We start from the raw sequence: 20096 nt of genomic DNA on the forward strand, positions 1-20096 counted from the left end.
ACCTGCCGTATAAAAGAGCATCTTTAGGAAAGACCTCATTGAAATCCTGACATCCAAGCCAAGCTTTGAGGAATCTAAGGCAAAGCCATGAGGCTCTCTGGGAAAGAGGGTTCTAGGCAGGAAGAACCACTGCTAGGAGCTTCTTAGGGAAGATGTGGGCCTGGCACACTTACAGCTCAGCAAGGAAGCCAGTGTGGCTTAAGCCAAGGGAGCCAAGGGTTGGGATGGTGGTACCAGGGGGCATCACGCTGACGGCCCAGTAAAAACTGGAGGACTGTGGCTTTGAGTGAGTGAGATGGGAGCCTTGGGAGGATTTTGAGCAGGGGCGTAACACGATATGACAAATAACACTAAACAAGAGTTATCACACTTGCAATGAAAATAAAATACTGGTGAGGCACAGAGGACTCAACAGAAACAGCAAGAGCCACTGGGGACCAGCTTTTTCTGTGGCTTCAGGCTGAGACGGTGGGATGAACGGGAGACACATCTAAATGGCTGGTGGAAGGCCCCAGAACAGGATACTTTGTGGGACCCTAGAAGAAAACCCATGTCAGGTCAACCAGAAGCTTCAGCCAAGCTCTCACCCCATGCCCTGTATCCTCAGATTCCAGAAGAGTGTTCAGAAAGAAACATTCAGCCTGATCAATTTAACTAAAAGTAACAAGGCAAGACCACCTGATCAAAGACGAAGCCAAAAAGGAACAACAGTGTCTTTCCACATTGGATCAGAGCAAAGAGAAGGTCTGGGCAGAGCTCTCCATGTTAAGCGTGAGAAAATAGGGAGGAAAATGGCATTTCAACTATGCAAGCATTCTAGAACACAAAAGGGAAAGGAAAGACAATCTGCAAAAGAACAATAAAACTCTCAGTATGGAGTCATTTATACAAGACTCAGAAACAAGATGATGAAGCAATATGCTGGGTTGAAAAGGCAGATTACCAGGTTAAGGAAACAACTGCAGGTCAAAGCAGCATCCTTACGGATCAAACAAATAAATGTAAACCAGTGGAGAAGAGACTAGGCACAACTAAAAATTCAAACAATGACAAAAAGAAAAGGCTTTACCACCTCACAGTGAATGCAAAGGAAAAAGATAAATGAACCAATCAGTTACAGATGATGATAAATAAAGACTTCAAAGTTGGCCCACATAAAGAATCATTTATATATCCTAAGGAGAGCAACCAACAAATGGGAGAGTGTTTCAGAGATGTCATTTCATATATGTTTGTGATACTAGAAAAATACTAAATCTGCAAATCGTAAGAAATTACTATATTAGAAAAAAACAGGACAATTTACAAGGAGGCACTGAACTTATCCTGATCAACATTATCTATAGAGGAAGACTTTATCCAGACAGATAAAAAGGGAGTGAGGTGGGATCCAGCTGGCCTCAGATTTCACCACAGCAACATTCTTCGAGAAGAAATAAGATTTATGTCCCAAAGCCCTGACTAAAGGAAAATGTAACTCAAGAATATTAAAACTGAAGACATTCTGAAACATGAAAGAACTCAGAAACTATATGAGCCCTCTTGCAAAATATACTGGAAGACTAATGCAATTGCAAGATGAATTTATTAAAACACACCCATACACACACCTCTAGAGTGAAGAAGTTATAGTTCAAAGAACTAGCTATGGGGATCACATGCATTTAACTAAGGTTAAACAACAGCACAACAGCAAAATTTTTTATTGCTGAACACAGTATATTATCAACCATTTTCAGTGTACAATTGTAAAAGTAACAAAATTCAGGACTAAAGAAAGGAGGTGGGAGAAAGTATCAGAGGATGAATCACTTATCTTTGTTTAATTTTATTGAAGTATAATTGAGGTACAATATTAGAGAAGCTACAAGTGTGTAATATAGTGAGTCATAATTTTTAAAGGTTATACTCCATTTATAGTTACTAGAAAATATTAGCTATATTCCCTGTGTTGTACAACATATCCTTGAAGCTTATTTTATACATAATAGTTTGTACCTTTTAATTCCTTACCCCTCTATTGCCCCACCCCTTTCCCTCTCCCCTCTGATAACCACTAGTTTGTTCTCAATATCTGTGAGTCTGCTTCTTTTTTGTTATATTCACTAGTTTGTTGTATTTTTTAGATTCCACATATAAGTGATATTATACAGTATTTGTCTTTCTCTGTCTGACTTTTCACTTAGCATAATGCCCTCCAAGTCCATCCATGTGGCTGCAAATGGCAAAATTTCATTCTTTTTTTATTGCTGAGTAGTATTCCATTGTGTGTGTGTGTGTGTGTGTGTCTGTGTGTGTGTGTTGTGTGTGTGTGAATGTATATCTCACATCTTCTTTATCCATTCATCTGTTATGGACACTTGGGTTGCTTCCATTTCTTGGCAATTGTAAATAGTGCTGCTATGAACATTGGGGTGCATGCATCTTTTTGAATTCACATTTTTGGGGTTTTTCAGATATATACTCAGGAGTGAAACTGCCAGGTCATATGCTAGTTCTATTTTTAATGGGAGAAAATATTTGCAAATAATATGACTGATAAGGGGTTACTGTCCAAAATACATAAACAGCTCGTACAACTCAACATCAAAAAAACAAACAACCCGATTAAAAAATGGGCAGAAGACTTGAATAGACATTTTTCCAAAGAGGGAATGCAGATGGCCAAGAGGCACGTGAAAAAATGCTCAACATCAATCATCATCAGGCAAATGCAGAGAGAAACTACAATAAAATGTCACCTCACACCTCTCAAATGGCTATCATCAAAATGAACACAAATAGCAAATGTTGGTGAGAATGTGGAGAAAAGGAAACCCTCGTACACTGTTAGTAGGAGTGTAAATTAGTGCGGCCACTGTGGAAAACAGTGTGGAGGTTTCTCAAAAAACACTTTACCTTGTATAGTAGGAGGTCATTTTTAATTAGTGTTGCCTGAAAAACTGGAAGATGTATATCAAAAGAGAAAAATGCAACATTTGATTTCATCAAGTTTTTACTTAACCCTACTTAGAGAGATATTTGAGGAAATACTATCACTGGCAATGGAGAAAAAAAGAAACATGATCTAAATTTCAGCAATTTCTTCAGTTTCACTTCAGTTTATTTTTCTTTAGTTACAATCAAGTGTAATTACATAACATTTTTATTTTAAAAAGCATTATGATCTCTAATTAGTTAGCTAGCTTTTTATCTACCTAACTAGCCTTCCACTCTTCCAACCCATCCATATATGCACAGGGATGTTTGGAATGATGTCCACCAGAGTTAATGTTGGTTATTTCTTGCTGGTGGAATTCTGAAGTGATTTGCTGATTTCTTCTTCATACTTAAAAAAAATATTCTTTAAAATTATTTTATTATGAGCATTTATCATTTAATAAGAAATAAAGTTGTGATGTTTTAAAATACATATGTTGGGAATTCCCTGGCAGTCCAGTGGTTAGGACTCTGTGCTTCCACTTCAGGGGCACGGGACTAAGATCCTGCATGCTGCATGGTGCGGCCAAAAACTATTATAATAATAAAATAAAATAAATATGTTTACTTAAGTCTTATATAGTAATAAATCAATATTTGATGGTGTTCTGAAATCAGAATTATTACTCAAGAGTAATTGATGTGGTGAGGGTTTGCTGTATGCTGAGCACACTGTAAACGGGCCTCATATAGACAATGTTATTTTTTTTAAACCTCACAACTTCATGAGCATGTTCCCATTTTAAAGATGAGGAAACTAAATCTCATATATGTTAAGTGATGACATCACTCACTTCCAATCAGCTGAGTAGGAGCTCAAATCCATGTTCTTAATTCCAAGTCCATTCATTCCTTTATCAATTTTGTACAGAGGCCCCACTCTGTCCCACATATTATATATGCTCCACTATGGCACAATTCCTAGACGTCTTCCTGAGGACAAAGTTAAGCATTTCCTCTTTAGACAGTTAAAGAAAAGTGTATAAGAAAGATTTTACAAAAGAAAGATTCAGAGACGCTGATTCATAAACCATCCTGAAATGGTACCCTCTATTTAGCTTGCCGTTTATCTTCTCTTTGGAGATGATATCGTGATTGATTTTACATAAACCCTGCAGATTTATTTTATTTAAAATATAAAATATACTGAAATTGGGACCAGGGTGTCTGTGTATGATTCTTTCAGGTGCACATGGATGCCTTGCGTACTTTCTGTATGTGGCTATATTTCACAATTTAAAAAAAAAAAAAGAATTTTACAGACTGTTAGCAAGGTTTATCAGCTTGTTTCACTCAATAAATTAAATTTTGATCTGTGATAAATAGTAAATCATAGATGATCAACCATATTTAGATAAATGTCTATAGGATTGTGTATTATTTACCTATTGCAATATATACAAAATACCCCCCAAATTACTACTTTAAGCCAGCAAACATTTGTTTATCTCACAGCCGCTGGGTCAGGACACCAAGTACAGCTGAGCTGGCTGTCTCTGGCTCGCTCTTTCTCACACACAAAGCCAGAATCAGTGTGTTGATGGGGCAGCCATCATCAAGCTCAACGGGAGAGGAGTTGCTTCAAAACTCACCCATCTGGCTATTGGCAGGTCTCAGGTCTTTGCTGGCTATGGATCAGAGTCATCAGTTACTTAACCACGTGGTCTGCCCACAATACGCAGTTTGCTTCTCTCCAAATGAGCAATCTCAGAGAGAAAAAGAAAAGGAGACTCAATATGACAGCTGCAGTCTTTTGATAACCTCATCTCAGAAGTTATGTTCGATTGCTTCTGCTTTATTCTATTCATTAGAAGTGAGTTACTAAATCTAGCCCTCACTCAACAGCAGGGGAGTACACAAGGGAGTGAATAGCCGGAGGTGGGGGGTCAAGCTAGAGGCTGCTTACCATAGGCAGAGACAAAAAAGCCATGTACCAAAATGGTAGCAGTAGCTGCCTCTAGTAGTGGATCGGAAGTATGGGTGTTCTTAATAGAATTTTTATTGTTCGTCTTCTTTTCTAAATTATCAATGGTGCTGAGATAGAAATGGTTGACAGCATGGGCTCTGTATTTAAATTCTACTTCTGTCATTCACCACCTGGATAAGACAGAGCCTTACTAAGACTCAGTTTCCCTCGTGCCTACTTCTCATGTTCTTGTGCAGATCGACGTAATCTGTCTGAAAAGAACTCACAAGGAGCACATTTTAAGAGCTCATTAAATGTGGGCATTTATCACTGATGAGTATATAATTTTTGAAATATGAAGAAGAAGGTGGGTAGAAGTTATAATAATACAAAAAATTATCCCGTTTATGCTTACACTTATTTTCATTAGTAGGGGAGGGATACGAACACATAAAACACAGGAAAAGTGAGAGCAAATAATATAAGCAAATGCTAAATTATGTAGATCGAACCACAAGTGAAGTCATTAAAAATAAAGGGAAAATGGAAGATGGAGCAATTGTGGAGAGGAATGCATTTCAGAAGAGGCAGGGCAGGCTGTGGAGAGGTTGATGGGCAGGATTAGAGGATCTGAAATTCTGGTCAGTTCCTCATTTACTGAGTGCCTCCTCCATGCCAGCCACTGAAGATGCAGCGCTGAATAAGGCAGAATGTCTTCAGAAAACTCACAGTCTAGAAGGCAAGGACATCAATAAGAGATCCTTTCAAAGTATTTGGTGACTTCAGAAAGAGAAATAAGCATTTAATCAACAGCTATTTATTGAGCAACTACTATGTGCAGGCATTATAGGAGATACCAAAACCCACTGCCCCCAAAGAGCTCATTGCATAGTTCAGGAGATGGACAATTAAACAGGCAATCTCAAGGCAATGTAACAAATGCTGAAATGAGTACAGCATCCTTTTTTAAAGAGATTACATGACATGGAAGAGCAGAGGAGTGGTTTAGGGATGCAAGGAAGGTCACATATAAGCTGAGACTATGTTAGCCAAGCCAAGGGTTTAAAGAGAGAGTTCTAATTGAAGGAACATCTTAAGCGCAGGGTTCTGAGACAGCGCAGAGAAAGATGACATAACTGGGAGACAGAAGGCTGGCAGGCTTAGGCAGGTTAATCAAGGCCAGATTATGGAGTATTCAGAACTGCAGACAACAGAAAATAGGCGCACGCTTAAAATTTGCAGAGAGCAATGACATCGTGGAGGCTCTATTTAAGGAGGAAGCTGTGTTTCCCTCAGAGGAAGTGTGGATTAAGTGGTGAGCTCAGCGTCTGGAGAGGAGGTGACCTTGACCTCGGAGGTTCATTTCACCTGGAGTCTTCCTCTCAGGATGACTCCCTTAAATTCCTATGACATCTGATCTGGAAGTCCATTGTAACTCCTTCTAAGCTCTGCAGAACCACATGATGCTTGAAGAAACAAGTAGTCTCACGCATCACAGAGAGTGCCGCAAAGAATGACAGAGAAGAGAGCTTTCAAAACAAATAAAAACACACCAGGACTCAATTGGGGTCTTCGTGGAAGGCATATTCGATGGGGGACGTGCCTGCAAAAGCAGAATAGAGCCAGAAACAGGATGGGAGAAGTTCTTAGTCCCCACCATAGTGGGACAACCATCTGATTTTACTATTCTGGAGCAGGGTGACTTTGGGCTAATCCCCTAATCTTTCTGACCCAAGTTTCAAATCTGTAAAAGATAATAACCTCTATTTCAAAGGACTGCTGGAGGGATAAAATGAGATTAACTCTATGAAAGAACGAAGAACAATCCAAAGGTAAGGTAATTTTACTATTATTTTTAGATAGGGAAGAAAGTATAATTCTTAATGCTAGGACTCTGGAGTTTAAGCTTGGGTTCAAATCCCAGTCTTGCAATTACTAACTGTATGATCTTAGGCAAGTTCCTTAACTTCTCTGGGTCTCCAGTTGCTTGCTCATAAAATGGAGAAAATAATAGTAGCCACTTCCTAGGCGTTTTAAGAGACATAAATGTTTAATTCATGTAAAATGCCAAAACAACGTAGATGTATAATGAACTCTCAATAAATATCAGCTAGTAACAGTAGTAGTAGTGGTTGTTATTGTTGCTGTAATAGTGGCACCAGTTGTAACAGTGTTAGTAGCAGTAGTATTTTTGGATTCTGTGACCCTGATTTTTATGATACAGATGGGAATAGAAAAATAACATATTAATGCAAATGAGACTTAATTAGCACCTCAACGTAAGTTCATGTGTCTTGTGGTTTTCAAATCTAATCGCAAGGCTGCAGGATTATTTCCAGATTAAATTTGAGGAAATAGACTTGAAGAAGCTACATGAATTTCTTATGATCACACACCCAGAGAAGGCGACGCGAGGAGTTGGCCTCAAGTTCCCGGATGCTAAATTCAGTGTTCTTTCTGATAAGCTGAGCTGTCTCTGTGTGCTAGGTATGGCACGCTTTAAAAATAATAATTTTGAGGCATCTCAGCAGGAATTTCCTTGAGGTTGAGCTAAAATCAAACTGTATGGTATTAGCAAGTATTGCTGTTCTTTTTAAAAAGCTTTTGTCTTTTCTGGCATTGTCTTCCAGCTTTCTCCTCTAAGGAGAAATTTTCAATTAACCATTAGCTTACGTCACAAACCTTTGTTCTTAAATGGATGATGGGTATATAAATATATAAGTACCTAAATGACAAGCCAACCATGTACATATGGTAATTTAATTTTGAGATGACTACCGTGTTTATGCACTTCTATCAGGCCGCCTACTTTTGATGAATATGCAATTTCTTTCCCACAATTTTATCACTGCCAGTATTTAAGTAAATATTCTAAGTGCAGGACTAGAGAAAACCGTCTATGCCATCCAGATAATTTGCAGCTGGGAAACATAAGCAATAGGGTTTCTGTTTAGATTCTAAGTCTGGTAAATTGCTGCTCTCCACCTTACGAATGTTGTGTGTTTAGCAGGTGTCCAGTGATTTGGAATGTGCCACTACTCTATGACCACCCTGAACGTACCTGATCTCATCTGGAATGTGCCACTGAGGGAAAGAGCACGGATCCCAGATGGGAGTGTAAGATTTAGGATGAAGTTCAATCATTTGACTGAAAATTCCCGAGAATATTTCAGACATTATCACAGATTACGGAATTTTAGAGTTAGTTAAGTAGACAGAAAGGGTACAAAATCTAGCTAAGTGAGATTAACCATGCATAAAAGAAGAGGAAGCACACTCCAGAAAGCAGGAACTGGATGAAAAAAAATAGGATGGTTCTGTACAGGAGCCCATAGGAAGTTTGGTGTCGCTGAAGACACAATGGCAGAGATGAGGCAGAGGTGGGCAAATGTCAGGTGGTAGAGGGTTCCGAATGCTACACAAAGGGACGTGGACTTTACCCTGAGGCCATGGAAGGTTTTAGGGAAGAAGTGGCGCAGCCCATGTGCATTTCAGGTCAATCACACCAGTGGAAATATGAAGAGGATTTGGCAGGATGGTATCATGTCAACAGCAGGCTGGAACTCCCAGCATTCCTTGCTCTTCACTCACAGTTGAATGTGTTCTGAAGCTTTCTGAGCACCACTCTCCTCCCTCCACAGCAAGGAGGCTTGGAGAGTGATTCCGGGAAGTCAGGAACATTCTGGGTTGTCAAAGTCAAAACTGAAAAACCATTCCTGACCAAGAGCAAAGTTGAAACGTTATTAGGCTTCCTAGAGGCCAATGCTGAGGGATGGGAGCCCTTCAGACACAAGTGTGAAACCAGAATTGAGACTCTGGGTGGCCATTCACTCTCCTAGTGTTTTGTTGCATCCTTCAGGGTGTTGGCTGGAGCTGAGCTACTGCACAACCGTGGGTTTTGCAAACCTGAGCTCCTAAGTTTCTTTCCTCAAGCTGCCTCTTCCCTGTACCTCATGCTGCAACTTCACCCTTCTATGAACCTCTGACATCTCAGGGTTTGAAGTAAAACTGAAAGTTCCAAAAGGACCACAAGAGACCTTTCCTCCCCCAACTTCTCCTGCCCAAGTATACCCTTTTCTTTTTACTGCATGTCTATTTCACAGATGTTGGGTTTACTCTGAGTCTGAACTTTGTAGTGAAAGGATGCGATGCTTGGAGTCCAGGCACTTGGTTTTGATTCTGTTTCTGCAGCTTTCTGACCACCTGAACTGCCAATCCATTTAACACATTGAGTCCCAACTTTTCCATCTGCAAAATAGGAAATTAACTAGATGATGCCTGAGGGAACTTTGAGCTCTCTAATATCCTGTGATTGTAAGAACATCCTGTTACCCATCATTGTCCTGGATGCTGAGGAAAAATAAAATGAAACAAGCCCCAAGCCCACCATCACCTTCATAATATAGCCATGACACTGATAATAGGTAGATATGCAAATGATGTTGTAGGCGAATGCTTATGACATGGAAAATTCTTCAGCTCTATTGTCAAGTGAGAAAAAAGGCTACAAGGAGTAGAGTGTGATCTCATTTTTGTAAAATAAGTAAATACATAGAAAAAAATACCCCAAAGGTGATCTCACAGTCATCTCTGGTCATGAAATTTTCTGTGTTTTTGTTCTTGTTTATTTTTATTTTATGATTTTTTTACAAAGAAGGTACATTATTTTTGCAATAATAAAATAAATCTTATAAAATAATAGGAGTGTTCTCTGGACAATCGTGGATCTATTGACCATTCTTATGAGGAATTAATGAAGACTTTCCAGATGGCATGACATTTATTCTAGAATGTGACGGTCAAATAAGAGTAATTCATTTCTCAGCAACCCCTCCATCCATCCATTGTCCCTTTCTCTTCTCCTGAATACAGGATATGGTTTCTCATGAATAAGCATTGACCTCCTCCTCTAAAGTATACACTACTTGAAAGCAAAAGACCATTCTCCTGGTTCTCCAGTATCCTCTCTGAATAAATACCAAGCATTTGTCCCCCAGAATATACAGAGTAAATAAACTTGCACTTAAGATGCGGATTTTGTTGAAGGCAGAGATGTTGATTTATACTCTGCTCATGCTTGTGCAAAAATCCTCCATCTCTGGTTTCTCAGTGGTTGGTGCACCAGTTTCCCGAATCTAAGGTCATGAGTTTACTTCCTGCATCACTTAGCTTCACTGTCTTCTTCTGTGGCTTGGACCAAAATCCCAACAACATGTCACTGCACTGGGAAAGCTGAGTAGAGACAGAAAAATAAACCAGCCAAGTACAAGGGACCTAAGATGTGAATGGATGGTTCTATCCTATGAGGTATCATGGAGTTACTGGTGTAGAGTGGAGGTAGAAGGAATGGAGGGAAGAGAAATTAAGGAAAACCCCACTTCGTAGACCTAGGCTAAAACAAGGTGAAATCAAACCTTGGGAAAAGAGCACTTGTCTGCTGCACTGCATCTCTTTAAATACCAACTATCTACATGCCAGCAATGCCCAAATTTATGTCTCTAGCCCAGACCTAGCTCCCAAACTCCAGATTAAAATTCAGCTCTCTACTTGATATGTCCACTTGGATACCAAACCAACCTCTCAAACTCAACATGTCCTAAACCAAATTCCTGATCTTCCCTCTCCAAGCTTAGGCTCTTTGCTGCTTCCCCATCTCAGAAAATGGCAATCAGCTCTCCAGTTGCTTAGGTGAAAATCTAGGAATAACATACAGATGGCCAAAAAGCACATGAAAAGATGCTCAACATCACTAATTATTAGAGAAATGCAAATCAAAAATACAACGAGGTATCAGTTCACACCGGTCAGAACGGCCATCATCAAAAAATCTACAAACAATAAATGCTGGAGAGGGTGTGGAGAAAACCCTCCTACACTGTCGGTCAGAATGTAAATTGATATAGCCACTATGGAGAACAGTATGCAGGTTCCTTAAAAAACTAAAAATAGAGCTACCATATGAACTAGCAACCCCACTCCTGGGCATATATCCGGAGAAAACCATAATTCAAAAAACACATGCACCCCAATGTTCATTGCAGCACTATTTACAATAGCTAGGATATGGCAGCAACCTAAATGTCCATTGACAGAGGAACGGATAAAGAGGATGTGGTACGTATATACAATGGAATATTACTCAGCCATTAAAAAGAATGAAATAATACCATTCGCAGCAACATGGATGGACCTAGAGATTGTCATACTGAGTGAAGTAAGTCAGACAGAGAGAGACAAAAATCATATGATATTGCTTATATGTGAAATCTAAACAAAGAAGAAAAAAACGTATAGATGAACTTATTCGCAAAACAGAAATAGAGTCACAGATGTAGAAAACAAACTTGTGGTTACCAGGAGGGACAGTGGGCGGGGGGAGGGATAAATTGGGAGATTGGGATTGACACATAGACACTACTATATAAAAATTAGATAACTGATAAGGACCCACTGTATAGCACAGGGAACTCTTCTCAATACTCCATAATGACCTATATGGGAAAAGAATCTTAAAAAGAGTGGATATATGTATATGTATATGTATAACTGATTCACTTTGCTGTACACTTGAAACTAACACAACATTGTAAATCAAGTATACTCCAATAAAAATTTTTTTAAATAAATAAAATAAAATCCAGGAATAGGAATTATCTGTGCTGTCTCTCATACCCCACATTTGTCAGGAAATACGCTTGGCTCTATCTTCAGAAAATATTAAAATTCAGCCATTTCTCACCAACCCACCACTACCACTCTGGTCCAAGCCACCATTATCTTTCACCTGCATTACTGTAATAACCTCCTGACTTTTCCCCTCCTGCCTTAACCCCCTACGGTCTATTCTAAGCACAGCAGCCAGAGTGATCCTCTTAAGACACACATTATTTTATGCCTTTCAAGCCCTGCTCAAAATATTGCACTGGCTCTCCACTTCACTCAAATAGAAGTCAAAGTGTTTTGTAGACAATGGGTCTGCAGACCCGATGTGCTATGGTTCCCATTAGTTCTCTTGCCTGATTTCAACCACTCAGCTTTTACCACATGGCTCTCCTTCCCACTCCTACACAATCACCCACTGCTTACTATTCATGGTTGTTTGTGTACATCTTCTCTAACTGTTGAGTGATAGGAATAGCTAATCTTTGAAATCTCATATTTGCGCAGCAGTTAACAAATTACTTCCATATATAATATTTCATTAAATCCTCACAATAGTGTTGTAAACTAAGTGTTCCTTTTCCCTTTTTACAGGTAATCAATTTGAGGCTCAGAGAGGTTAAGCAACTCACCACGCTTCACATGGTTAGTAATTGGTACACTTGTATTCAAATATAGGTCTGTTTGACCCTAATGGGTGAAAAGAAGACTTCAAGTTGATTGATTCCTCTTAGATTAAGGTCCTTTACTTAATAATTTTATTTAATCTCCTTAACCTATCGTCTTCTCTCCTTCCATTAGGTCCTACTCCGTTATGCAAGGTGTCTTGTACATAGCAAATGATCATAAAATGTTGATAAGCATCATTGTCCTCCTCCTCCTCCTCCTCACATTACAAACTCTATCTTTTGAGTCCTTGCTTCAGTCTTCATGGGTTATGTTCTTTTTATTTCTTCATTCATGAACTAAAGAAACAGACTTGTGGGCAGCAAGGTTGGATAAATTCGGTAGGCAATAATTGTCCCTGTTTCTTTTTCTTCTTTCTAAAAATTGCTGCCTATTTGTTCCCACTGTCTGTGACCATTCCTAAAGAGATGCTTGGTTCATTGAGTTCCTACCTAATTCCCTTCCCACCAGCAATGCAGTTATTCAACTTGCCAATTGTCTGTTTCCAAGTAGCCTCACAGTTCCCATTTGTAAAAGTCAATATGGTCTAACTCATCATTATTCCCTAAATGGTTCACTTATATCCTGGGATATAATTCCTCTTCTTCCTTTTCAGAAAGTGTTCAAAGCTTGTTCAGTTATCTAGTCAACAAGTATTTGTTTAGCAACTAACATGGCCCAACCTCTGATTTAGGAATTGGGAATAGACAAAGAGATAGGACCTTGGCCTTCTGACGGTATAACAATGGACAAAGATAGGAACTGAGGTAATTTTAATCTATACCTAGGACATAAATGTCTGAGATTTACCTAGGAGCTCAATCAATCTCCATTTTACAGATTTTAAAACCGAAGCCCAATTTTTTAAAACAGTTTTCAGTTTTTTATACTAATTATTTTTATCCCAACAGGGTTTAAGTTTTCAAAGGATCATGTACCCATTTTTTTAAATACTATTTTTAAGTGATTTTGATGGTTCACAGTTTTCTTAATTGAAGATGCCAGTTAAGGCTTCTAATTAGCATGAGGCTGTGTTGCTATACTAAATTGATTTCATTCCAGCAAAATTAGAAAAACTTGACATTTTGCTGAGCCTGTGCATTACTAATAAGTTTAAATATATTTTTTTCTATTATAATCGCCACAATTTGTGTGTGTGGATTCCTGGGGATTTAGGGAGAACACTTTAAGAAAATCTGCTAAGATAGGAGAATAATGATGCCAGCATCAAGACCAGGGCCCAAAGTCTTGCTGTCTACCCATATGTCTCCATTGATCATTCATTCAACAACCATTCCTTGAGCCCCAGCTGTGCTCTGGTTTCTCTGATATGTATTGTGATACAAAGAGCTACAGAAGCTCTCAGATAAGAAGGAGGCTGAGAATTTAGGCTTGTGAGCAGTGAACCATTCAAAGAAGTCAGACTAAGTGGAGGAATAGTGAACAGAAGTTTGGAAGAGTTATGAAGGGATCTAGTTTTAAGAATTTAACTCTATTTCTGCTTTGTTTCAGACCTTTTCTCTTTTGTTGTGTTTCTCCTTTTAATTATTGTTCAAAATTCTTTATACCAGCATGTCACAGTTTATTCAACTTGCCCCCATCATTAGCTATTTGACATTTTTACACTGTTAAAAATAATATGTATGGCCTTCATTTATTCCATAAACACTTACTGAGCATCTACTAAGTGTAAGACACAATTTTCCCATATGGGGTTAGGAAGTCGATTCAGGAAGACATTCTGCTTGAAATAAGTTTTCAGCCTAGTAGAATATAGCTAGATCATTAGGTAGATATACTCATGCCATAAGAGGAATTGCATGAGTGCTGTAAGAGATGCCCAGTTACACTTCTAGAACAAATGATTCTATAATTCAGGGTCAGTGAATTATAAAAGACAGGAAGATTAAATTAGAATAGTTAGGGCAAATCATGCAATGTCTTGAGCTCCAAGTTAGAGAGGCTGTGCTACTTTTAGAGATCAGTGGGTTACCATCCATTAAGGCATCATAGAATAATGGTTAAAAGAGCACAGATCCAACAATAAAACGTTTAAATAAATCATGATATGTACAAATAAAGGAACACCTTGGAGTCATTAAAATAAGTGGTAGAAGAATAACTAGTGGCTTGAAAAGGATTTATAATACTATCTGCATAGAAAAGTCAAATTATAAAGCAATATATCCAGTATGATCCCAATTTTGGATCAGAAACAAAATATAGAAAAAAGCTGGAAAGACAAGCTCAGCAATTTCTTCCTGGTTATTTCAGAGTATAGGGATTATGAGGGATTTCATTTTCTTCTCCATGTTTTGCTTTCTTTTTTCCATTTTTTTCAACTGAGCACTTAATACACCCTTAATTGTTCAGTATTTGGATTGTTTCCAATTTCCATTATTGGGAGTAATGGTTTGCTGAACATCCTTGTACATAAATATTTGTATGCATACCTGTCCATTCATGTTAAGTGGAATTTGGGATCATGAGGTATGCCCACAGGACACATGTTAGTTTGGTATTTAAATTTTTAACTTAAAAAATAAAAAATACATGGACTCTGGAGCCCGACTCCCTAGGTTTGAACGTGAACTCCACTGCTTCCTAGACTGTAACCTCCAGCAAGTTACATTAGTTTTCTGTGCCTCATTTCACTCTTTTTAAAATGAGGATATTAACTGTACCCTCCTCATGGGATTGTTGGCAAGATTAGATGCATTAATTCCTATAAGGGCTTACAGCAGTGCCCGGCATATGGTGAGTGCTTAATAAATGTTAGAAATCATGGATTTTTATTGTTGATAATACAATAACAAGTTTTCTTATTTTGTTTTTCCCTGGTGCTTTTTTTTGGGGGGAGGGTTTCATTTAATCTTTTCTATTAGGACAGTATGTCATACCTGTCAATTAATCTTTTACTCTCATAATTTCTTCCTATAACCTATAACCACTTTAGAAAATGCTTTTTAAGGATAATCCCCAGGTCAGAGCATACAAACCATTTGTTTTTCTGCTCTTGATATGAAAACTTATTTTTTAAATATTCTTTCAACTATCCAAACACTAGTCACAACATATTTTGGCATGGAAGTTAGTTAGGATGTAGTTCTACGATGTCAAAAGCAATTTTGAAAGAACACTGGGCTCCCTAAAGGATTTCAGGCTTCACTTTTCAAGGGAATATTACAGCTCGAACAAGCATTTGTTCCCAACGTTTCCCTCTGGGGCCTTACTGAGATATCAGATGAAAGCAAGAGAAGGGGTCTTTTTTTATAAAGTAGAAGACGCTCCTGCCAGAAGCAATTACTTAGCACGGAAGAACACATCCTTTAAAATTTGGGGGTTTTGTAGAGGATAAACCTATCACATAAAATGTTCTGTTAAACAAAGCCTTCCCTGCAACGTGAAGCTCCTTTAGAATCCAGACTATTCTATACGGTGGCAAAAGAAATAAGCCCTTTCCAGAATCCTTTGCACTTCCCTCCCTACATATCTGTAACTGATAGGAAAATTATACGCATGCCTCACAGGAAAGGAGTACTGCAATCAGGATACCTGGTGTTTAGGCTCACTCTGCTGCTAATTACATGGGTGACATTGCACTCACAGTTACAATATAACTTCTCTGAATTTCAATTTTCTATCTGTAGAAATGAGGCATGGAATCAGCTGATTTCCAAGTTCCTTTTGGTCCAACATTCTAACTTGCTTTTCCTTCTTTTGTCATTTCCTTCCAGACTTGGCTCAGAATTAGGAATGCATTAAATATTACAGCAGAATTCCCCTTAGCGCTTGGAGAGTGAGGGTGAAAATTCCTAGGCTAATATCTTCTTCCTTAACACACAACCCATATTTACAAGAACCTATTAGGCGTCAGATACTGTTGTGTGGTGGAGACAGATTATGCGCGAAATAGAAACAGTCGAAGTCTTTTGAAGTTTACCATAGCTCAGACAGTTGAGCAAGGGATGACAATTAAATTTGATAGGTGCTCTAACTTCCGAGGATAGCCAGCTTTGAGAGGCTGTGATTTGAAAGCTGGACCAACAGGAGAGAAGATTCTAATTGTACTGATGTGTCAGTTTCTTCAGTCAACCCTCCCTGGCCCTTCTCAAAATCTTTAGTCCAGACTAAGGAGATGTTCCTCCTCAGGGCTCCCACGGCACCTGTGCTTACTGCCATCTGATCCTTTAATACACTGCTTTGAAAAGGTCTGTGGATCTGTGTCTACCCCAATAGACTGCGAGGACGTCAAGAAGTAGCACGATTTTAATTTCATTTCATGCCTCCACCTACTTTAGCATATAGCGCAGTTCTTGATGCCTAGTTGGGGACCAGAAACTGTTTGTTGGCAAGAATTAAGAAGTAATCCACTTACCATTTAAGAAAAGCTGTGATAGGTGGTGGGACTCAGGATGTAATTAGAGTCTGATCAGCCCAGGAGTCAAGGTCCATCTCTGGCCAACATAATACCGTCTTACATAGAAAATATCCAAATAAAGGTAATTCTTTGATTATCTTCATTCTCATGTACAGTTTTCTTTTACTGCTCGTGTATCTGTAATGCCCACGTTTAAAAAGCCATCTGGGAGGGCTCCCCTGGTGGTGCAGTGGTTGAGAGTCCGCCTGCCGATGCAGGGGACGCAGGTTCGTGCCCCGGTCCGGGAGGATCCCACGTGCCGCGGAGCGGCTGGGCCCGCGGGCCATGGCCGCTGAGCCTGCGCGTCCGGAGCCTATGCCCCGCAACGGGAGAGGCCACAGCAGTGAGGGGCCCGGGTACCGCAAAAAAAAAAAAAAAAAGAAAAGAAAGAAAAAAGCCATCTGGAAGCATGACATTAACAAAGCTCTATGATTTCTCTGCAAGAGGTGAACACATGTACACACGGAATAACTTGACATTTCTCTGGCTTTTTCTGTTCAATATTGGGGTCTTATCAGCAAGTGGTCCCTAACTCTCATTTCAGGGTGCACGTTTCTAATAAACTCAATAAAAGTCCAAAATTAACAAAAGTATTTTAATACAGCTCTAAAGTATTGGCACCACCGTGCTGATCGTCTAAAAGCGGACAAGCAGCATTCTGATGAAGCTCTGGGGTACCCCTGCCAGGCAACCTCTTTTGCCAGCTTGAATCAGAAGAAAAACTTTCTGAGTGTACAGCTGGCTTGTTGTCTGGGGATCTGCGGGTGAGTTATCAGCTAACACCTTTGCTTCCTCCGTTACCTGGCCCTGATCCATCTTTCCTCCTTTTATTTCTTCAGCTCCTCCTTGCTCTTGCTAAGCTGAGTCTCTCTGTTCTCTCTGAAAGCCCAGCTCTCTTCCACCTCCTTGGCTTTGCATGGAATGAACTTCTGGCATCAACACTCTTCCACTTTCCAAACCATCTTCACTTATTCAAATCTTTCTCGTTTTCAAGGTCCAAATCACATAGCAAATGCTCCAAAGTGTCTTTTCTGATCACTCCAGCTTAATATAGCCTTTCCCTCCTCTGAGCTTTGTATGGAACCCTCTATTTATACATATTCTTCTTATAACTTCCTGCCTGGTGTTCTGGGAATTCGTGGACTGGCCTTATCTTCCCTGCTAGCTGCAGGCTCACTGAAGGATGATTCATTGCTGTATATTCCCAGCACCCAGGACACAGCGGATGCTCTACACGTTTGAGACTGTAGCGAGGATTGGTGCTCCCACTCCTGGGTTTCTCATTCTTCAAAATCATAGACGAAACTGGTGTTTGAAAGGAGTGAGGGAAAACTGAGAGACTTGGTGGCTATAGAACTTCCTCAAATTGCCTCCTCTGTTCTCTCTGGTCTGCACTCAAGGTAGGCTGATTCTTGGATGGAAAGCATTCAATTCCAAGGACACAGTGTGAAAGAAAGCATAAAGCTGTGAGGAAGCATTGACTCCTGTAAACTGTGGAGTGACTTGAATGCAGAATCCACAGTGGAGAAGGAGATGTAACTGGAACGGCAGAGAAATCTTCAGATGGAGAGCTACCCAAGGATGTTGAGCACGTGTGGTTCTGAAAGAGAACCCTGAATGTGGTTTGATTAAAAGACTAGGAAGGGGCAGGGCAACCAGCTAAGGGAAAGTTCACTGCGATTCATTGACTATACAATTTCTTTTGATTTACCCTGGGGTGGAAGAAGAAGAAATGGTCAATTTGGAGAGCACGCAAACACCTTTTTTACAATTAAAAAAAACTTGCAAAAAGCAAATGAGCTAACTGTACATGGAAGCCTTCAAAAAACCAAGGCAACACACAAATGTAAGATATGCATTTCCCCAGGCTAAGGGAAGAAGGCAGCTTCAAATTAAGCTCTGTTTCCAGGCACATCATATTTATTCATTTTATTTGCACAGTGATTTACACCTATTTTCATTTGAAACATCCATTGTTCCCCAGAAAATGAGGAGGACAAGGGTACTAGGGAAGCTGGCTGAGCTGAGAGAGGAGCAAAGCACAGACCATTAAATTCAAAAATGTATTTTAAGCTAACACAACATTGTAAATCAACTATACTCCAATTAAAAAAAAATTTAACGTATTTTAAAGTAAAAAAATCCAAAACATATTTTTTTCTTTTAACTCTTCATACTCATGTGTCTTTGGGTAAATTTTGGTTCATTTCCGTCCTGGGATTAATGGCCGAATTCAAAGTAAATAACTAGTGTTCACTGAAAAAGGTATTTCCCTTCATCTTAGTTCCTTTTTTCTTCTGTTTTGGATATTCTGCTTTCTTGTGGCTGCCATTTTGAGAGTTCTAAAAATAATATGTAAAGAGAGATGATAAGTGGAGAGAAATTCGAGGGGAGGAAGGAACTCAGAGTCGGTCGCCTTGAATTGTGTCCTTATTCCCTCCTCTTCACTGGGCAGAGCACTTGATGAAGAGCCACAGGACCGACATTCTTGTCCAGGGTCTTTTATGAATCCACTAAAGTCCATTTTCCTATATGATAAGTGGGATTAACAATAATAACAGCTAACCTTTAGAACCCGTTGCTCTATAATGTATCTCGGGGGCCAGCAGCTATAGTTTGTAGACCAAATCAACGAATCCAGCACACCACTTGTATAGCCAAGAGCTAAGAATGATTTTTACATTTTAAATGATGGGGGGGGGGAATCAAAATAATAATGATGTTTTGTGACATGTGAAAATGATGTGAAATCTAAATTTGGTGTCCATAAATAAAATTGTATTAGCATACAGACATAACCATTCATTTATCTATTGTCTACAATGCGTTCCACATTGTCTTAGGTCAGGCTGCTATAACAAAATACCATAGACCAGTGACTTAACCGAAATTTATTTCTCAAGGTTTTAGAGACCAGGAAGTTCAAGATCAAGGTGCTGGCAGATTCAGTGTCTGGAGAGAACCCTCTTCCTGGTTCATATACAGCTGCCTTCTCGCTGTGTCCTTACATGGTGAAGAGCAGAGAGAGATTAATTCTTTGTCTTCTTATAGGGGCACTAATTCCATCATGTGGGCCCCATACTCATGACCTCATCTAAACCTAATTACCTCCCAAAGGCCCCACCTCCAAGTACCATCACATTGGGCGTTTAGGGTCTCAACATATGAATGCTGGAGAGACACAAATATGCAGGTCATAACACACTGCAATGGGAGAGCTCAGTAGCTACAACAGAGACCACATGGCCTGCAAAACCTAACGCATTTACTATCTGACCTTTTACAGAAAATGTTTGCTGACGCCTGCTCTATGCTTTCCACAGTCCTACAAGTGAGTTTCCCCCAGTTTTCCATTTTACAGGTGAGGAGACTAGGAAACAGAGTGATTTCTCTAGTTAACTATTACACAGGTAGGAAGTGGACTCAGAATCCATACCACCCAGGTAGTCAGACTCCAAAATGTTC

At 39.3% G+C, this 20096-nt stretch overlaps 1 long non-coding RNA gene across 2 annotated transcripts in view; it reads right to left on the minus strand.

Moving 5' to 3' along the window:
• LOC114487870 (uncharacterized) overlaps nt 1-20096 on the minus strand; it is a 47517-nt gene that overhangs the window by 16638 nt on the left and 10783 nt on the right. Inside the window, exons 1-3 of one of the 2 annotated variants that reach the window (XR_003683380.2) lie at nt 17433-18785; nt 16590-16687; nt 4572-4685 (exon numbers count right to left, since the gene is read on the minus strand). This is a non-coding gene — a long non-coding RNA (uncharacterized lncRNA). Of the gene's footprint in view, nt 1-4571; nt 4686-16589; nt 16688-17432; nt 18786-20096 lie in introns of those variants that run through there. The other variant, XR_003683379.2, reaches the window with a different exon arrangement.

Source organism: Physeter macrocephalus, chromosome 15, assembly GCF_002837175.3.
Source record: "Physeter macrocephalus isolate SW-GA chromosome 15, ASM283717v5, whole genome shotgun sequence".
Classification (NCBI taxonomy): domain Eukaryota; kingdom Metazoa; phylum Chordata; class Mammalia; order Artiodactyla; family Physeteridae; genus Physeter; species Physeter macrocephalus.